The 15,531-nt window shown below is 37.0% G+C and overlaps 1 protein-coding gene and 1 long non-coding RNA gene across 2 annotated transcripts in view; both read left to right on the top strand.

Moving 5' to 3' along the window:
- The window catches only part of LOC139730816 (uncharacterized), a 76,149-nt gene that overhangs the window by 29,757 nt on the left and 30,861 nt on the right, over positions 1 to 15,531 (top strand). The window lies entirely within an intron of this gene.
- LOC139730817 (uncharacterized) overlaps positions 1 to 15,531 on the top strand; it is a 28,029-nt gene that overhangs the window by 6,323 nt on the left and 6,175 nt on the right. Inside the window, exons 2-4 of the long non-coding RNA XR_011710945.1 lie at positions 276 to 351; positions 1,471 to 1,506; positions 12,432 to 12,462. This is a non-coding gene — a long non-coding RNA (uncharacterized lncRNA). The remainder of the gene's footprint in view (positions 1 to 275; positions 352 to 1,470; positions 1,507 to 12,431; positions 12,463 to 15,531) is intronic.

Here is a 15,531-nt window from a genome sequence, read left to right as displayed (position 1 = left end):
CAAAATGTACTCTTGAACATTGATTTTGAATCTACCTATTCTGCCCTTTCAGCTCTAAGAAGGCCCCTCACACTTTTCCCCACTCCTTTCCTCATTGTGTGTGTGTTTGTGTATGTGTGTGTGATTGCAAATATATCCATAATTTCACTCATGCTCAGCTTGTGTACATTTATTTCTTCACGTATCACACATGGGCATGCCTCCTATCGTTATTTTTTCCTTTATTTCACTCCCAATTTTTTTTCCTTCCTTTGTTGCATTCCATTAATTTTCAGAAAGCCTCTCACAGTCTCAGTGAGCCTTTCATCTGATGGAGTGTGATGTCAAACTTTCAACATTTACCTAGTCAAGGTATAGGATCAGTAGTTTTGAATGAAACTAACCAATCACACTAAATATATTCACACAGACCTCTCACTCGGTTATTGTTTTCTCCCCGCCCTTTCCTCCTTCTCTTTCCTTTGTTTATTGTCTGTTTCTGTGATCTGATAAATACCAAATTCACGTGTCAAGATATGTTTGTTCCATTTAATAAGTTTTGCATGTCTGTTTTCTACATTAAGGTGCAATTACAACTAATGATGCAAGATTATAGGAGCAAAACTGTCTCACAGATACTATATAGTGATTTTTATTTTTAATGTTAGATTTCAAGACCAGTAATGCTGTATATGCCATACATTTCGCAAGGTTTTCATTTTTGCGAATTTCGCGAGTCGGATGCTCGTCATGAATTTTTAACACACAAATTGTTAACTCTGATCTTGACGTAAATGTGACGTGTGCTTTTACATTTCTACATTCATTACTGCACTCCACGATCGCAAATTTAACCACTCGCATAATTGTTGGGAAGTCCCGATTCATGAAAAATTACCGGTAGACTTGCTAAATATGTGGCGTATAGAGTAATATACATGTACTTCTGTATGTATTAAATTTCACAAGTGAGTTGACAGCGTCACATCAGGGCATTAGAGTACAAGTCTCACAGAGCATTAGGGATACAATCCATTGCAATGAATCAACTTTGTTGCTGTTTTTGGTAATCAGATAGGTAAAGCCTGCATGTGTTCTTATCATTTATTTCTTTTATCTTCTTGGGTGATTTAAGAGATTTCCAATGGGACTGATTTAAAGTGAAACCAGGAAGTGAGAGTAGGCCTAGGTATGCATGTTGTGTATATTCCCACACACCCTGGAGTCATTTTATATCTTAGCACAATAATCTGTATTAGCATTGGCCAGATGTGTTGTGATGTACCTATTGACACAAAATGAGGGAGAGCGTATCAGATGTCATCCGCAGCTCTTGAGTATGTAGTTCATTGTGGCAGCCACATATGACTCTCTCGGCGAGATCCACTTTGATGTATGCATCCCTTTCCCACCCTTTGCAGCCACAAGATAGCACTGTCCATGAATACTAATTCATTTCTGTATGGACTGAAATCATTTCTTGAATTACAGATGGTGAATTCAGCTCCATTTTAATGGGAAGAAGAGGTAATTTCATCTTGCACCTTTTTGCGTTAGAATCTGTTTTTATGTTTTTGTTTTTTTTTCTTCTTCGATTTGTCAGTTTTTATGTGACAACTTTTTTCAGACTTTTTTTCCCCTTCAAAATAGTACCAACTTGAAAAATGCTGAGCTATATTGGATTGTTCATAAAGCAAAAATTGTAAATATATTGGTACTGGGTGACTGACATGTTAGGCAGTGTAGCCAGTAAAAGCATGTGTTAATGTGATGTGATGTGTGCCATGTATATTTGACATGCTCAGCATGTGTGCCTATTTACCTGTCATGTTTGTCGCATGACATTACTAACACTAATGTGCTATCATTATCGTGCGGTAACATCTCTCTACTTGTCTATAGCTGTGTACCAACACGTAGTTTGTGTGCACAGTGACTCCGCCCTCCATGACACTAATCTCACCTCGGTACTGCGTGTACACATTCATTACTCCTCACCTTCTTAGCCAATGTGAATAGGGGAGTGGGGGGGGGGGGGGTATAGGGGTGCTAAGATTCACCCATTCTTTTCCCAGTATTTGACTTGTGGTGTCTGACCACCTCAGGTCCTCAAATTCTGTCATGTGATGGTTGTGCATCACAATCAAACAACTTTGCATGTTGGACTCGGGCCTCAAGCAGGAACAGACTGAAGTTTTTGTCATGAGTCTCTGTGGATGATCCCCTTCCTCCCCCGCCTATTCACATTACTGCATCATCTGTGATAATGGGAACAGCGAAATAGTTAGCACTATTAGAGATGGGTTTTGTGAGATCACTGTCAGAGCAGTCTTTTATTTTGCTAAAAAAAACAAACCAACAACATGTAAGCAAGTCCAATCAACACGTTCTTAGCGGCATGCTTTCCCACCACATGTGTTGTATGAATTGCAAACCACATGTAACACAAGTCATATGCCATCTTCATCCACTATTGATTAATCACTCAGGCAAGTAAAAAAAAATAGCAATGTAAAGAAGATAATACACAGAATGATGATACCATGTATTATCATGTAAGTGCATGGTAGTCAAGATAATGCTCAAATCAGGGCATTTTTGGTCATATTTTCAGCAACATCTTGAATCTGGAGGGCATGCTGTGTGCATTAAATTCCATTCATCCTGGATTCCATATTTTTTTTTGAATGCTGCCTTACTTTGATATCTGAGATAAAAGAGAACAGTTTCATAACATACATGTTGACTCAGAAATGGAAAGAAAGGAGAGTTACTTTTAGTTTTTAGTTTTTCTTTTTTTAATTGTAAAAACCAGCTACATTGTAGTTGTCTTAATTTCTGTGATGAATTGTTCAAAGATTTATGCAAATTTTATGTTGATATGGTATCAATTCACTTTTCGTTTTGATGTTACTGTGTTACCACTGGGTTGTTGTTGTTTTTTTTTGTGTGTATGTGTGTGATAGTCAAAGCTCTTCACATTATGAAAGACTGTGTGTAAGTTTACAGGCACACAACAGAATCAGTTTATGTTCATCTCATTTGCTATACCACTTATCATCTGTCTGGGTACATTCTTTTTCTTCTTTTTTTCCCCATGGGAACATTTTATGAAGCTTCACAGAAAAGAATATATTCTGCTGTCATGTGCAGGTATCTCGTTAATGAGATTTCAGGCAATATCTCCCCCCCCCCCCCCCCTTCAAATGTGTGGTCCCAGACTAAGCCGTTAATGTTGGTAATGACTCTGCCATCCTGTCTTCACAAAAGCATATGTTTAACTATCGCCCTCCACACTGATGCCTATTCCCTATACTCACAAGTGACAGTCGGGGGAGCCACACTAATGCCTGTATTGATACACTAGGTTGAAGGTAAATTATATTACTAAATCATGAAATTCTCCCTTCATTTTTTCATAAGTGGCAAGCGCCCAATTCTATTGTACGCTTTTAATATTAGCTAACAAATAAAGACAGAATAAACTGACCAGAAAGAATATAAATTATTAGTGGAAAAGTGAGCAAAGAAAATGGGATTCCATCGGGATTCGAACCCGAGACCTCCGGATTGCTAGACCGGTGCTCTACCGACTGAGCTATAGAAAGCCCTAGTACAGTGTTCGTCCCAGAAACCCTTAATTCTCAATGCTCGGGTGGTCAGAAGCTATAGCAGTGTGTATGTGTGTGACACACACGCACACACTTGAACCTGGCATAAACCCGAAGGATAATTCAACTTGGGGATAAATGCGAGGGATCACCTAGAATCTGTTCTCGCTGTGTGTTGCGAGGTAATTGTGTTTTCATAAGCCCTCTCATCAAAGAAGCAATATGACAGTTATTTGGAAGGCATATATGTGACATAAAGTAAATGTGAGAACTACAATGACACACAATGAGGGTATAGATGTAAGGTTTCGTAAGGACTCCCATTCATTAGAATATAATTCACAAAAACAATAATATGCCTATAAAAATGAATTTCAAGGAGATCCATCAATCAGCCTACCCACTTTACCTCATTAGACTTTGTGACTGATGACGGTGAATTTCTATGACTTGTAATTAAAACCTTAAAAATATTGGACTATCTTTTTATAAAAATCAAACTGTAATCAAGCATAGTTGATTCAAAAGAGTGAAACATTAAGTACCGTGCAGACTTCCTTTGCAAAGTGCAGCTAACATTCAAACATTTCTTTGAGAAAGACTTTAACTGATGCCCCCCTCCCTTCCAGCATATAAGAACATGGATAATTTTGTAACAATTCAGTGATTGCTTTGCTTTGATCTTGTTGTACTGTACTTTGGTGACCAGAAAAGGAATGTAGTGAAAAGGGCAAACACAGCAGCCAGCTTCCAATAATGTCTTCAGAAAGAAACCAACAAAATACATGGTTACTATGCCAAGAGTAATAGTGCAGGTCCCTGACATATACAGTGTACCAGTAGTTCAAACCCTTTGTGCTGTTAGTATCGATAAAGGTTATAAGTTTGCTTGCTATGCAGAATATGTTTCAAGCGCACAGTAAATATGTCAAATGCTTACTAGAAAACACTGGATTCGCAACTCTACACACATGCACAAAAGCATAAAAGAGGGGCGATTTTCTTCTTTTCTTTTTTTTTGCAGAAATCAACACAGGTACGTGTACATGATCTTTGTAATGACCAGTAAAACAAACAAACAAACAAACAAAAAACCACCAAAAAACAAACTGTGTACAATAGATCTTTCTTGAATATCAAATTAAAGTGAGCATTAATAAACTTGGATGAAATGAATTGAACTGTATTTGTAATTGAAATTGAATAGAAACATAAGTGTGGCAAAATGGTGTTATATTTTTAAGTATGTTTGCTGAAAGGAGATGTACAACATAATGATCAAAAACATTTTGTGATCATTTGGAATGTTGCCCCCAGCTGTGCATATTTCTGTTCACACTTTGTTTTTAAGCCAGAAAAATTGGGATACCGCAAATTGTGAAGCTAATGCCAAGTGATAAAGGAAATGCATCATTATTCAATAGACTTTTTCAGTGCTTTTAATGTCTTCGTTACAGACCCTTTATGAACCCAAACACTGTGAAACAAACATACGAGCAATGTGCTGGTCTTTCAAGTAGGCTGGTTTAGATGACTTTATCTCAGTCCCATGATGCACTGCGTAATACAGTCTGTAACCACTTCTTGTTCGAGTGGCACAGAGTTGTGAATCCACTGAATGAGATAGCCTTTGTTTAAAGAATGATAGAATTCTTGCATAGAAATAACAGCAAGTGACTTCTTCCTTAAGGCCTAGGATGATAATACAAGTCACAGTTTTAATGTAACAAAAGGTATTTGTTTGATTGTAGCCTTGAATTCGCAACTTGAAAAAGAAAGTTGATAGGAAATTCCCGGAAAATCCAAAGTCTTTCAGGAGGAAGTTTCAGTTATATTGTTTCTAACACCATACATTCACTCTTTCCGTTTGTCATATGTCATGCACAGATAAACTTTCATTTACATTTTGCGTGCTTTGATGAGTGGACCAGTAACATGAAGATGTTGTGTACATGAATGGAAGGAAAGCACTTTGTACCCTGCACTGTACAGGTTATGGTGATATGTACTCCTGTACCTGGATATTGGTTGCCCTTTATTTCCTAGCTATGTTAACTCCTCTTCCTGTAGGCTGGAGGTACCCAAGTGCTGGCAGTGATAGCAGCTGTGGCATATTTGTGATCTTTGTCCATGATAGCTACTAACAATGCACATGGAAACCCAGCACAATTGGGTGTATTGTAGGTATTCAGTAACATCTTCTTTGATCGCTTGTATGTGTTGCAAGCAGGAACATGCACAACTGTCTCCCTCCTACCCCCCCCCCCACCTGCATTCCTACCCTCCCATCCAAAATGACTTGTGGCTGTGTTTTCATGATATTCTCCTATCTCTCTGAAGAACTGTTGTCTTTGGCTGACTGTTTAAATTCTGTCTGTAGCATTAACTATTTAAAAGAAATGACGACAACAGAAGATCTCTGTGCATCTGTGTTTCTCTGTCTCCTATATTTCATGACAACCCCCAAGCATGCTATAGGGGCCATGTTAAAGGTAGTAACCCGAGCTTGCAACCCCACCAAGCTTCCACTGAATACCATATCTTCTGCTGATGGAGATGGTCATCAGAAGTAGGTAGAGTGTGTCAAATTTCAGATCAAATTAAAAGTGTACTGTCCAGTTTTGCGAGAAAACTGAAAACTTTCTTTGAATTTCCTTTCGTTTTCTTTGAATGCTAAAGGCACCTTCCAGCTGCCATAAGGTAAAAGCATTTGATTTCTCATGTTAGTGTTGCATTATGGCTGTACATCTCATATTCCGATATGTTTGCTTCATTGAGTTGTCATTTTTGCCCACAAATAGCCTGTATCATTTTATGAACCCCTTATGATGTTTTGCACAGCAAAGGGCTGCTACCTTTAACAATGCTAAATGTCACCAAAACATTGGGAGTGTCTAATCCAGCATTTACCAGCACATCAAGATGAACTGTTCAGGGTTATATTTCTATATTTGCTCAATTGCATGATATAAGGTTTGTTGGTATATTCATTCGTTAATAAATTTTTGTAGGATGGCATGTAAAATTGGAAAGAGAGAAGATTTTGAGATTTACATTGAAAGCTGTTCTCAAGATGAATTAAGATAATTTGTATCACCTTTCCTCGGGACTGTAGTTATATAGTAGAGGCTGTTCATTATATATGAACAACCTCTAGCTTCTTTTGTTTATTTTTTTAAAAACTGATTTTGATATCCACAAGGCAGAGGAATATTAATAAGTTACAGTTAGCTTATTCAGTCCTGCATGTTTGTGCTGGTGATTGCCAGGTTAGATGCTCGAGTCTTGTTCAGTCATTTGCAACGTCCCGACGTGTCTGGCTCTCAAGGTATGGCAGCTGTCTCATTTACCCTATTCAAGTGATCTCATTCAATTACTATCATTGGTATCATTCTTTTGTGTGGGAGAGTTATTTTGTCTTCTAATATCCGATGTTTGTGAGTTGGCTTAAAGAGAATAGGTGATCATGATATTGGTGATGATGTATTGTGCTGCAGCAGTCTCTACCACTGTGATAGTATTACTAAGACATGTACATATCATGATACCTCTTCTGGCTACTGGAACTATTTCTGATACTGCTGCTACAACTACAAGTGTGTACTCCTATTTCTGATGTCACTTCCACAAAATACTACCATGAATGCTTCTGTTTTGCTACTACATGTACTATATCTACTGATACTTAACTACTACTACTACTATTACTACTACTACTTCTACTACTACTACTTCTACTACTACTACTACTACTACTACTACTACTACTATGACTACTATCACCTTACTTCCACTACTATTACTTCTGCTGTTAAAACTTCAATTATCACTCCTGCTGTGAGTACTAGTACTAGTATTATTGCCACTACATGTACGATTACTCTGTTTGCTAATATTGCTACTTCATCAGTATTTCCTGTTGTGACTGCTTATGTACTCCTGCTATATTTACTTCTTCTACTACCATGTGTATTTCAATTGCTACTACTTGAACTGTAGTTTGACATTGTGGCTATGCCTTCATTCCATTCAGGCGTTCATATTGAAAAATGAGCGGACAGACAAAAGGCGGAGGAGGGTCAGTAATGATCATGAGGATCAAGGAGGCAACCATTGAAGGAAAGGATGAATAGGGAGGCAACATCAAAGAAGATAAGGAACACCAGAAGGATATGGAAAGGGAAAGAGTGAAAAAAGCAACAGCAAGGGAAGGGGGGGGGGGGCTGAACAAACAGGGAGCCCTAAAGGTGTACCAGGAGGAGGCAACAAAAGGAAGTAATCAAACATATCAAAGTATATACACATTTAGTAATGGCAAAAGTGACAAAGGAATAACAGTAATGAATTATTATTACCACCATTATTATTTTTCTCTTTTTCATTTTTTAATTTCATTTTGTTCTTTCTTTGCGCTTTTTTCATTTGCAGATCCTTTTTTCCCCAATTTATTCCTTCCTATAGCCCGAATCTTTTTTATACAGCCTTTTCCGCCTACACATACACACACTAGGTTTGTTTGTTTATACATACTTGTGCTTATTTTGCCCTGCCTGCTTATCTACATACATGTATACAATTTTCTCTCCCCTAGTTTTCACATGTGCTTTATTTTATTTCTTTTATCTATCTATCTGTATATATAAATATATATTAATTATTATTATTTTTTTCATTACTGTTATTCCTTTGTCACTTTTGCCATTACTAAATGTGTATATACTTTGATATGTTTGATTACTTCCTTTTGTTGCCTCCTCCTGGTACACCTTTAGGGCTCCCTGTTTGTTCAGCCCCCCCCCCCCTTCCCTTGCTGTTGCTTTTTTCACTCTTTCCCTTTCCATATCCTTCTGGTGTTCCTTATCTTCTTTGATGTTGCCTCCCTATTCATCCTTTCCTTCAATGGTTGCCTCCTTGATCCTCATGATCATTACTGACCCTCCTCCGCCTTTTGTCTGTCCGCTCTCCTCTGCCTTTTGTCTGTCCACCCTCCTGCTCGCTCTAATCCCCTCCCTTTACCTGTTGGGCTCCTTGCCCATGACTTCCCACCCTCTCACATCACCATTCTGATTGTATGGACCTTCTTTTAACTTGGCTCTTAGGTACCAGATTCAAGTCTAATGCCTCTACTTTTTTCTCCCACTGAATTTGTTTATGTCACTGCAACTACTGCAACTGCTGCTACTATTTTTACTACTACTACTACTACTACTGCTGCTGCTACTACAGTGCTCACAGCTTAATTGGGAGAGGTCGGGAGACAAGTTTTTCTCCCGTTTAAGCGGTGCTCACGCTTAAGCGGCGGCTGATATTGTTGGCCCTTTCAAACCACAACATGAAGTTCAGTATGTGGGCATTACAGTTAACCATGCACAGTTATCAAACCAGCCGATACCCACAGCAACAAGGGCGGCGTGCTATGACATGTAGACACAAAACGGTGATAAGAAAAGACACAGCAGTCTTATAATTTTGGCGAATGCATCATCAGAACAAGCCTTCATTGACTTGATCCACAAAATGAGTTCAAAGTTCATTTTTGAGGATTTTACTTATCATTTTTTGACATTAATGATGAATAATGGAAGTGTTTCAGCCAGATTTGTCCCAGTAAAGCAGTTCATGGTTCTGATTACTGTAAAAGTGGATATTTTCGCGTGACTAATTTTTCGCGCTTGGCCGGGTCGGAAGAGTTTCGCATGTTTTTAATTCCGCGGAATCAAGACATCACGCACAGGCACATATGGCAAGCAAAAATATTCGCGTGCTTTTATTTTCGCGCTAGTTTCTGGTTGCGCGAAATGCGCGAAAATTTGAACACCGCGAAAATTTCCACTTTTACAGTAAGCGGTTGAAATAACAGGTGAAAAATTTGTTACATCAAGTTTTAAATTGCACTTAAGCTGGGTTCCCGCTAAAGCGGTTCCCGATTAACGGGTGACCACTGTACTACTACTACTACTACTACTACTACTTACTACAACTGCTACTCTTGCAACTGCAACTACTACTCCTACGATTACAACTGCTTCTACCACAATTGTTACCACTACTGCTACTGCAGTACTACTGTATCAGTATTCAACTACATTGTACTATCACAACAATTGCTACTCCTACTACTATGCAAGCTATTATGACAATACACCATGCAATATCAGTAATTTGTACTAATATCACTACTAACACAAAAACCCCTGATCAATGAAAGAAGCATTTCGTCATGTAACATTAAAGCATAGGCTGGAAGAAAATATGCTCCCCATGGTCAAAGATATAAGCAGTAATTGGTCTACATACAAGTTTGTATAGTTGCGTTTGTGACATTGTTCACAGGACTGCTCTTCTTATGCTATCTGCTTTAAAGTTTGTTTTAACTTGACCCCACAAACAAACAAAGTTATTTCTTTGATCACTTCATGTGTCCATGCTCATCACTATATAAGCAGAACCTAACATGTAGCAAGAAGTTAAAATGGAATAGAATATCAATGAAGTGAGACTTTATGATTATGTGGTGAAATTGCACTCCACACATCTGTGCTTAGTAGTCCATTTCCACTTCCATTTGTGTTTAAATCATACCAAGCACTGACCCATGAGAATGACCATCAGTCCATTATATTCAACAGTTTAACGAAAATTTCATAAAATTGTTTATTATTATTCTTTTTACAATCTTTACTTCCAAGATGCAAACAAGACACATTAACTTCTCACAGGCAAGAAGCTGTCATGATTTGTTAGAGAACCCTCATTCTAAATTGGAAATCCTACCAATTATGTGTGTCAAATTGTAGTAAATGCACTACATATACATGTAATTCAAATTAGTGGATAACCACTCAAAGCTCAAGTACTGTTTTAGAAAAGCAAAAGTATACAACTGCAAGTAATATTCTTTGTTTATCCTTTTTACAATCTCAGTAGGGAAGATGCTGAATAATGCACAGAAGTTTTAAAAAAGTGAAAAAACAACAACAAATGATTGATCAAGATTTGATATGTGTGTACCTTGAACTTTTACAAAGTTTTATAAGTTTCCTTAAATTGTACAATTTTACACTACTGTAAATGAGGGAAATTTGAGAAATGCAAAAGGGAACATACTCCCTAGAAAACATGTTGCAGGTTCACACAAGATGATATCATCTTATGTAATTTTTTTGGGGGACTTATACATATCAAGTGGAAGGAATTTAAATCAAAGTGATTATTATGTAAATATTGATGGCAAATCAGATGAAGTTATTGGCAGTGGAAGAGACTCTTGAATTTTCTAGAATTCACAGCATCAAGTGTCATTGTTTCTTGTCCCTGGGCTGAAAAGCTGACATTGTGTTAAAAAAACAAAACATTAGAAAACTGTATCAGCTGCAGCAACAAATTGTATACAAGTTCACAGTGTTAGATGGGAATATTTCCATGCTTTTGTGTAAAATCACCACAAAATGGTGAACTCCAAAAGTAAGTGCCTGCATGAAATGATGGTCAATTATTGATATCTCAGTGTAAGTAGTTTGTATAATTTTCTGCTGAATGACCAGTATTTGAATCATAATAGTATTGAAAAGTTTGGTAGATTATCATATCTGACATCAGGTTGCTATCAATCCATCTCATTTATGATACATCCATATTATTAAAGACAAATATGAAAGTACTTTTCCAGCTACTTGCATACCTTGAATTTTTCTTCATCCTTTTTTTTTTTTTTTTTTTTTTTTTCATTCACGAATGGGAATTGTCACATGCATGAGTATGGAAGTTATAACATATAATTGTGGATAATCATGTTAGCATATCTGTATGTGTGTTTGTATGTATGTGGATATGTGTGGTGTGAGTGTGTGAGTTCTTGTTTACGTGTTTTCTGTATTCTGTTTTACACGTACAGTATGTCATGTTTTATGTCATGTTTCTACTTCTTTTTTTTTTTCTTTTTTTTTTGGAAAGGTTTTAATTGGTTGCTTGTTACAGACTCCCTTTTACCCACAATTTTGTTTCAGTAGAGGCATGAATACAGGTTTTGGTCACTTTTGACACTGGGCTTCAATGAGTTTCCTGTAACTTTGTAGTAGCTAACATGCTATCAGTGAAGTGCAATCTCTCTCATGTCAATGAAGATGCAAATATCTTTGCCTCCTTCATTAATGAATAATGTGCATAGCATTGGTGCTTAGAAGTGTTTGAAAAGATGGAATGTCTCGAGTAGAGTGTTTCGTTAGATGCTTGTTGTGTTTTGCCCTGTTATTTTGCTGTTTTGCGTTTTCTAATTTGCTAACAGTTGGCCATTTGTTGCATGTTGTAATTTCCAACACCACACGTAAATCAAGTTGTTGTTCTTTTTACATGTATGAGATATGACATTTAACTGCTGTTTTCATGAAGAATGCCAAAGTGATCTGTTTGAAAGAAGAGTTATGCAATATCATGGGAATACGCTATGGAAAAAAAAATTACCCGTGTTGACTTGTAACAAGTTGTATCACATAAATGAAAGATGGTTTTATCTGATGATGTGTCACTATGACACAGTGTGGAATATGTTGGAGCTTTTGGCTGTGGAGTTCTGCAGCATTCCAGATTGCTGGTTGTGACAGTCAATGTACATGAATTTTTAAAGTCTCCTTTCATTCAGTATTTCAGCAAATGTCATAAGACAAGGGAATTCGTCACCATAAAGTCTTTGTGAATATATTTTGTGTAAACCTGAAGCATAGGCATGATTGTCTGGAAAGCAAACTGTTACTCAGCACTCAGACGTGTAAATGGGTCTAGATGTAGCTACACTGATGTAAAGTACTGCATTGGTAACTTTTTTATCCTTTTCTTTTCTATCAGTATGTGTAGCAACATGAAATCAAGCGAGCTTGTAAGTGTCTTTCTTCTTTACCTACTTGTTATCAAGACTATTTCATTATTTAGACCTATTTTTGTTTTCAGGTTTTTTTCCTATTCTGTTCATTTTGGTGCCTTTAATCCACTGTCTTTTCTGTGTGTTGAAGTTAAAAGCATTTCTTTTCATTAGCAAGAAAACAAAACAAACCAGATTTATTAAACATAGCAACAACCACCCAAACATGAATTGGTTATTTGTTCGTGGAATTCTTGCATGTATTTGTGTTCATTCCTCTCTGAACTAGAGACTGCAGTAGATGATGTTACCTTGTATAACCCCCACACCAACTTCTCATCTTGCTGCATATCCGCACCATTGAACGTCAGCTAGTCATGCACATTGCTTCTCTCAGCTTGCCTCTTCACCTTACTGCACATTCCTCTTAAAGGCACACCACAGCTCTGGGAGGGTGAAATATTAGGGTAGTTATTGCTGGGCTGTCAGGTCTCCCTAATTCTGCAGGAGGCCCCATGAAAAATGAAATTTCTTGTAACTTCTGTCCTGATGATAAATATGTAAAAGCCTTTGTGATTCGGAAATTATTTTGGCCTATTAAGATGCATGTAATAAACAACTTTATCTCTGTGGGGGTTTCGTCGGACAGATTTGTCAGATAAATTCGCTCTCAGCCAATCTGATCCAAGGATTTCAGTAGCTTATACTAGTAACAGTTTGTCAGGAAAAAAAAAATCACCCAAAACGCTTCATGAAATGCCCCCAGATTGCTCTTTAGAATCTGCCTGCATTTGATATGGGAATATTGGCAGCCCTGACATTCGAGACGAGACAGTGAACACTAACTGTCACATGAGATTACAACCTGCATAACATTACTTCAACTATTTTGGCTCTGAGGAGAAGTTTCTTTAGTAATGATTTCCAAATTGGGCTGGTGGTCATTTTGGAGCAATTTTCCTACAATGCTCTGTTTTTCTATTACTACTAAGAGACAGATAATGGACATGCACATACTAACATTTAGTCTGAATATGAAAATCATACCTGTAAAATAAAAAGTGAAATGGCTTTTGCCTCCTTTCAAAAAAGAAAAAAAAAACAACTTTAATGTGGTAAAGGGTCACTAAACCCCCAGGAAATGAATGATAACTGAATACCATATCTGCTAGTTAATTTGGGCTATCTTTTGTAGTTCTGCTTTATCCACTTCCAGCTGTTGTGTGCCTTCTTATTTTGAAAATTCCATTTGCAACGCTGATTGTGAAAAAAGGCAGTCACAGTGGAATCTTGTGTCACTAATGGTCTATCGATGCTATAATAATCCAACAGGTTTGACTTGACTTGTATCCATCCACTGGGCTGTGTTCCCATGATTTTGAAGTTAATATTCATCCAAGCTCATCATTTACACTCATAAAGAAGAGTACAAATTTTTCTTGATTATCCTGCTGGCATGTAAACTGTACACAATTGTTCATGATGGTACATACACCTTAGCAAGGACATGTTTCAGTTTGCTGAATAACTTTGAAGACTTTCAGGTCATGATGATCAAGTTACATTTTGTTTCGGGGGGGGGGGGCAACATACAGAAACTTTTTGTGTCAGGTTTGTTTGTTCTTTATTGTCTGTTTTGGCAAGTGAAGTCATTTTGGCTCATAAATTGATATGTGAAATATTTCCTTGCTGAAAAACCATGTAAATATTAGCATGAAGTCATCATTTAATATAGAAGTGAGGTCTCTCTTTTGTAAAATTATTGGAAGAATTTGCAGATTTGATTAAATATTTTTCCAATGTCACATTTCAAATTTGATAGGCCAAGGATCATATAATAAAAGTTGACCAGTCTGTTACTAGAACTATGAATATTAAAGTTGTTTCTTTCAAATGGATGTGTGGAATTTAATGAGTGAATATAATATTAAGATTTGTTTCCTGTGGCCTGTTGCTACTAGTATCTTCTGATATCTGTCCCGCAGTGAGAATGTTTCATCAAATTGTTCTGTTTGGCTTTATATCTCAAAGACGACAATGCTTTGTTTTGTTGTTGTTTTTCCATCTTTGAATAAGATTGGGGGCAGAGTTCTTAAACATTGAGGGTTAGATATGTTCATAGCTTCCACTTGTAATTTGCTCAGACCCGACATGATTCAACAGTATAATAGAAATGTCACTTATGCTTACTTGTTTAAAAGTGAGGCTGATAGTGATGGTAATGATACAGATAAAACAGTAATATCAATGCATAGAATTCAATGCATCATTAATGTTATGGATGATCAGAATGATGGCAAACATTTATTACAGTGGGGATAACACTAAAATTTGATGTGGCAATTAATAAAAGTGCAATGATGATAATGATAGTGCTTCGAAAGAATATTTAAAAGAATGGAAGAGTGAAAAAACAAACAAACGCAAGTCTGTTCATGAATGGTTATTACGCATTCTGCTGTCAAAAGGTTAGCTTGGTTTTGCGGTAATGGGAGTCACAATTAGTGAACACGTTGAAAAATATAAGCCAATAATGAGAGTAGTTATTTTCATGTTATTTTGTCATGCAAGGTTTACTCTTTAGACAGAATGCCATTATGACTAAAAATTGGGTAATTAGCAAATGCCCCAGGGAGACTTTCAATTTGAAGAACTTCGTTCAGACAATCAACATAATTACCAGAATCTTCTCTGCAGTGCGTGGCATGATTACGTTGTGGGAGAAAAAACCTTGACAGCCCATTTCAGTTTGGCATTAAACTTTAATACTGTACTTAATCTTTTCTCCTGTAATGGACGAAAAAAAAAAACAAATTGATTGCTTGAAAAGTTAAACTTCATACCGAGTGGGTTACTTGATGTGGCTGCTGTAGGAAGGAAATAAGTATTGCAGTGCCTGCTTTAGTAGATGGTATCAGTGCCAAAAATACAAGGTATAATTTGTAAACTGTTGACGAAACAACATTCATGTTTAGAAGTGCAGCTTATTGAGTCATCAGAAGGAATGGCCGTTTTGTGACCTTTTGCATGTGACTCATATTGCCTGCTATGAATACCACGTGCAATCTACCAGGTCCAAGAGAACTT

The sequence above is a fragment of the Diadema antillarum genome, unplaced genomic scaffold, assembly GCF_040938485.1.
Source record: "Diadema antillarum isolate AM-2024a unplaced genomic scaffold, OU_Dant_1.0 seq00000338_RagTag, whole genome shotgun sequence".
In the NCBI taxonomy this organism is placed as follows: domain Eukaryota; kingdom Metazoa; phylum Echinodermata; class Echinoidea; order Diadematoida; family Diadematidae; genus Diadema; species Diadema antillarum.
Note: the sequence above shows the minus strand (reverse complement) of the source record. Positions and strands in the feature narration are given on the sequence as shown.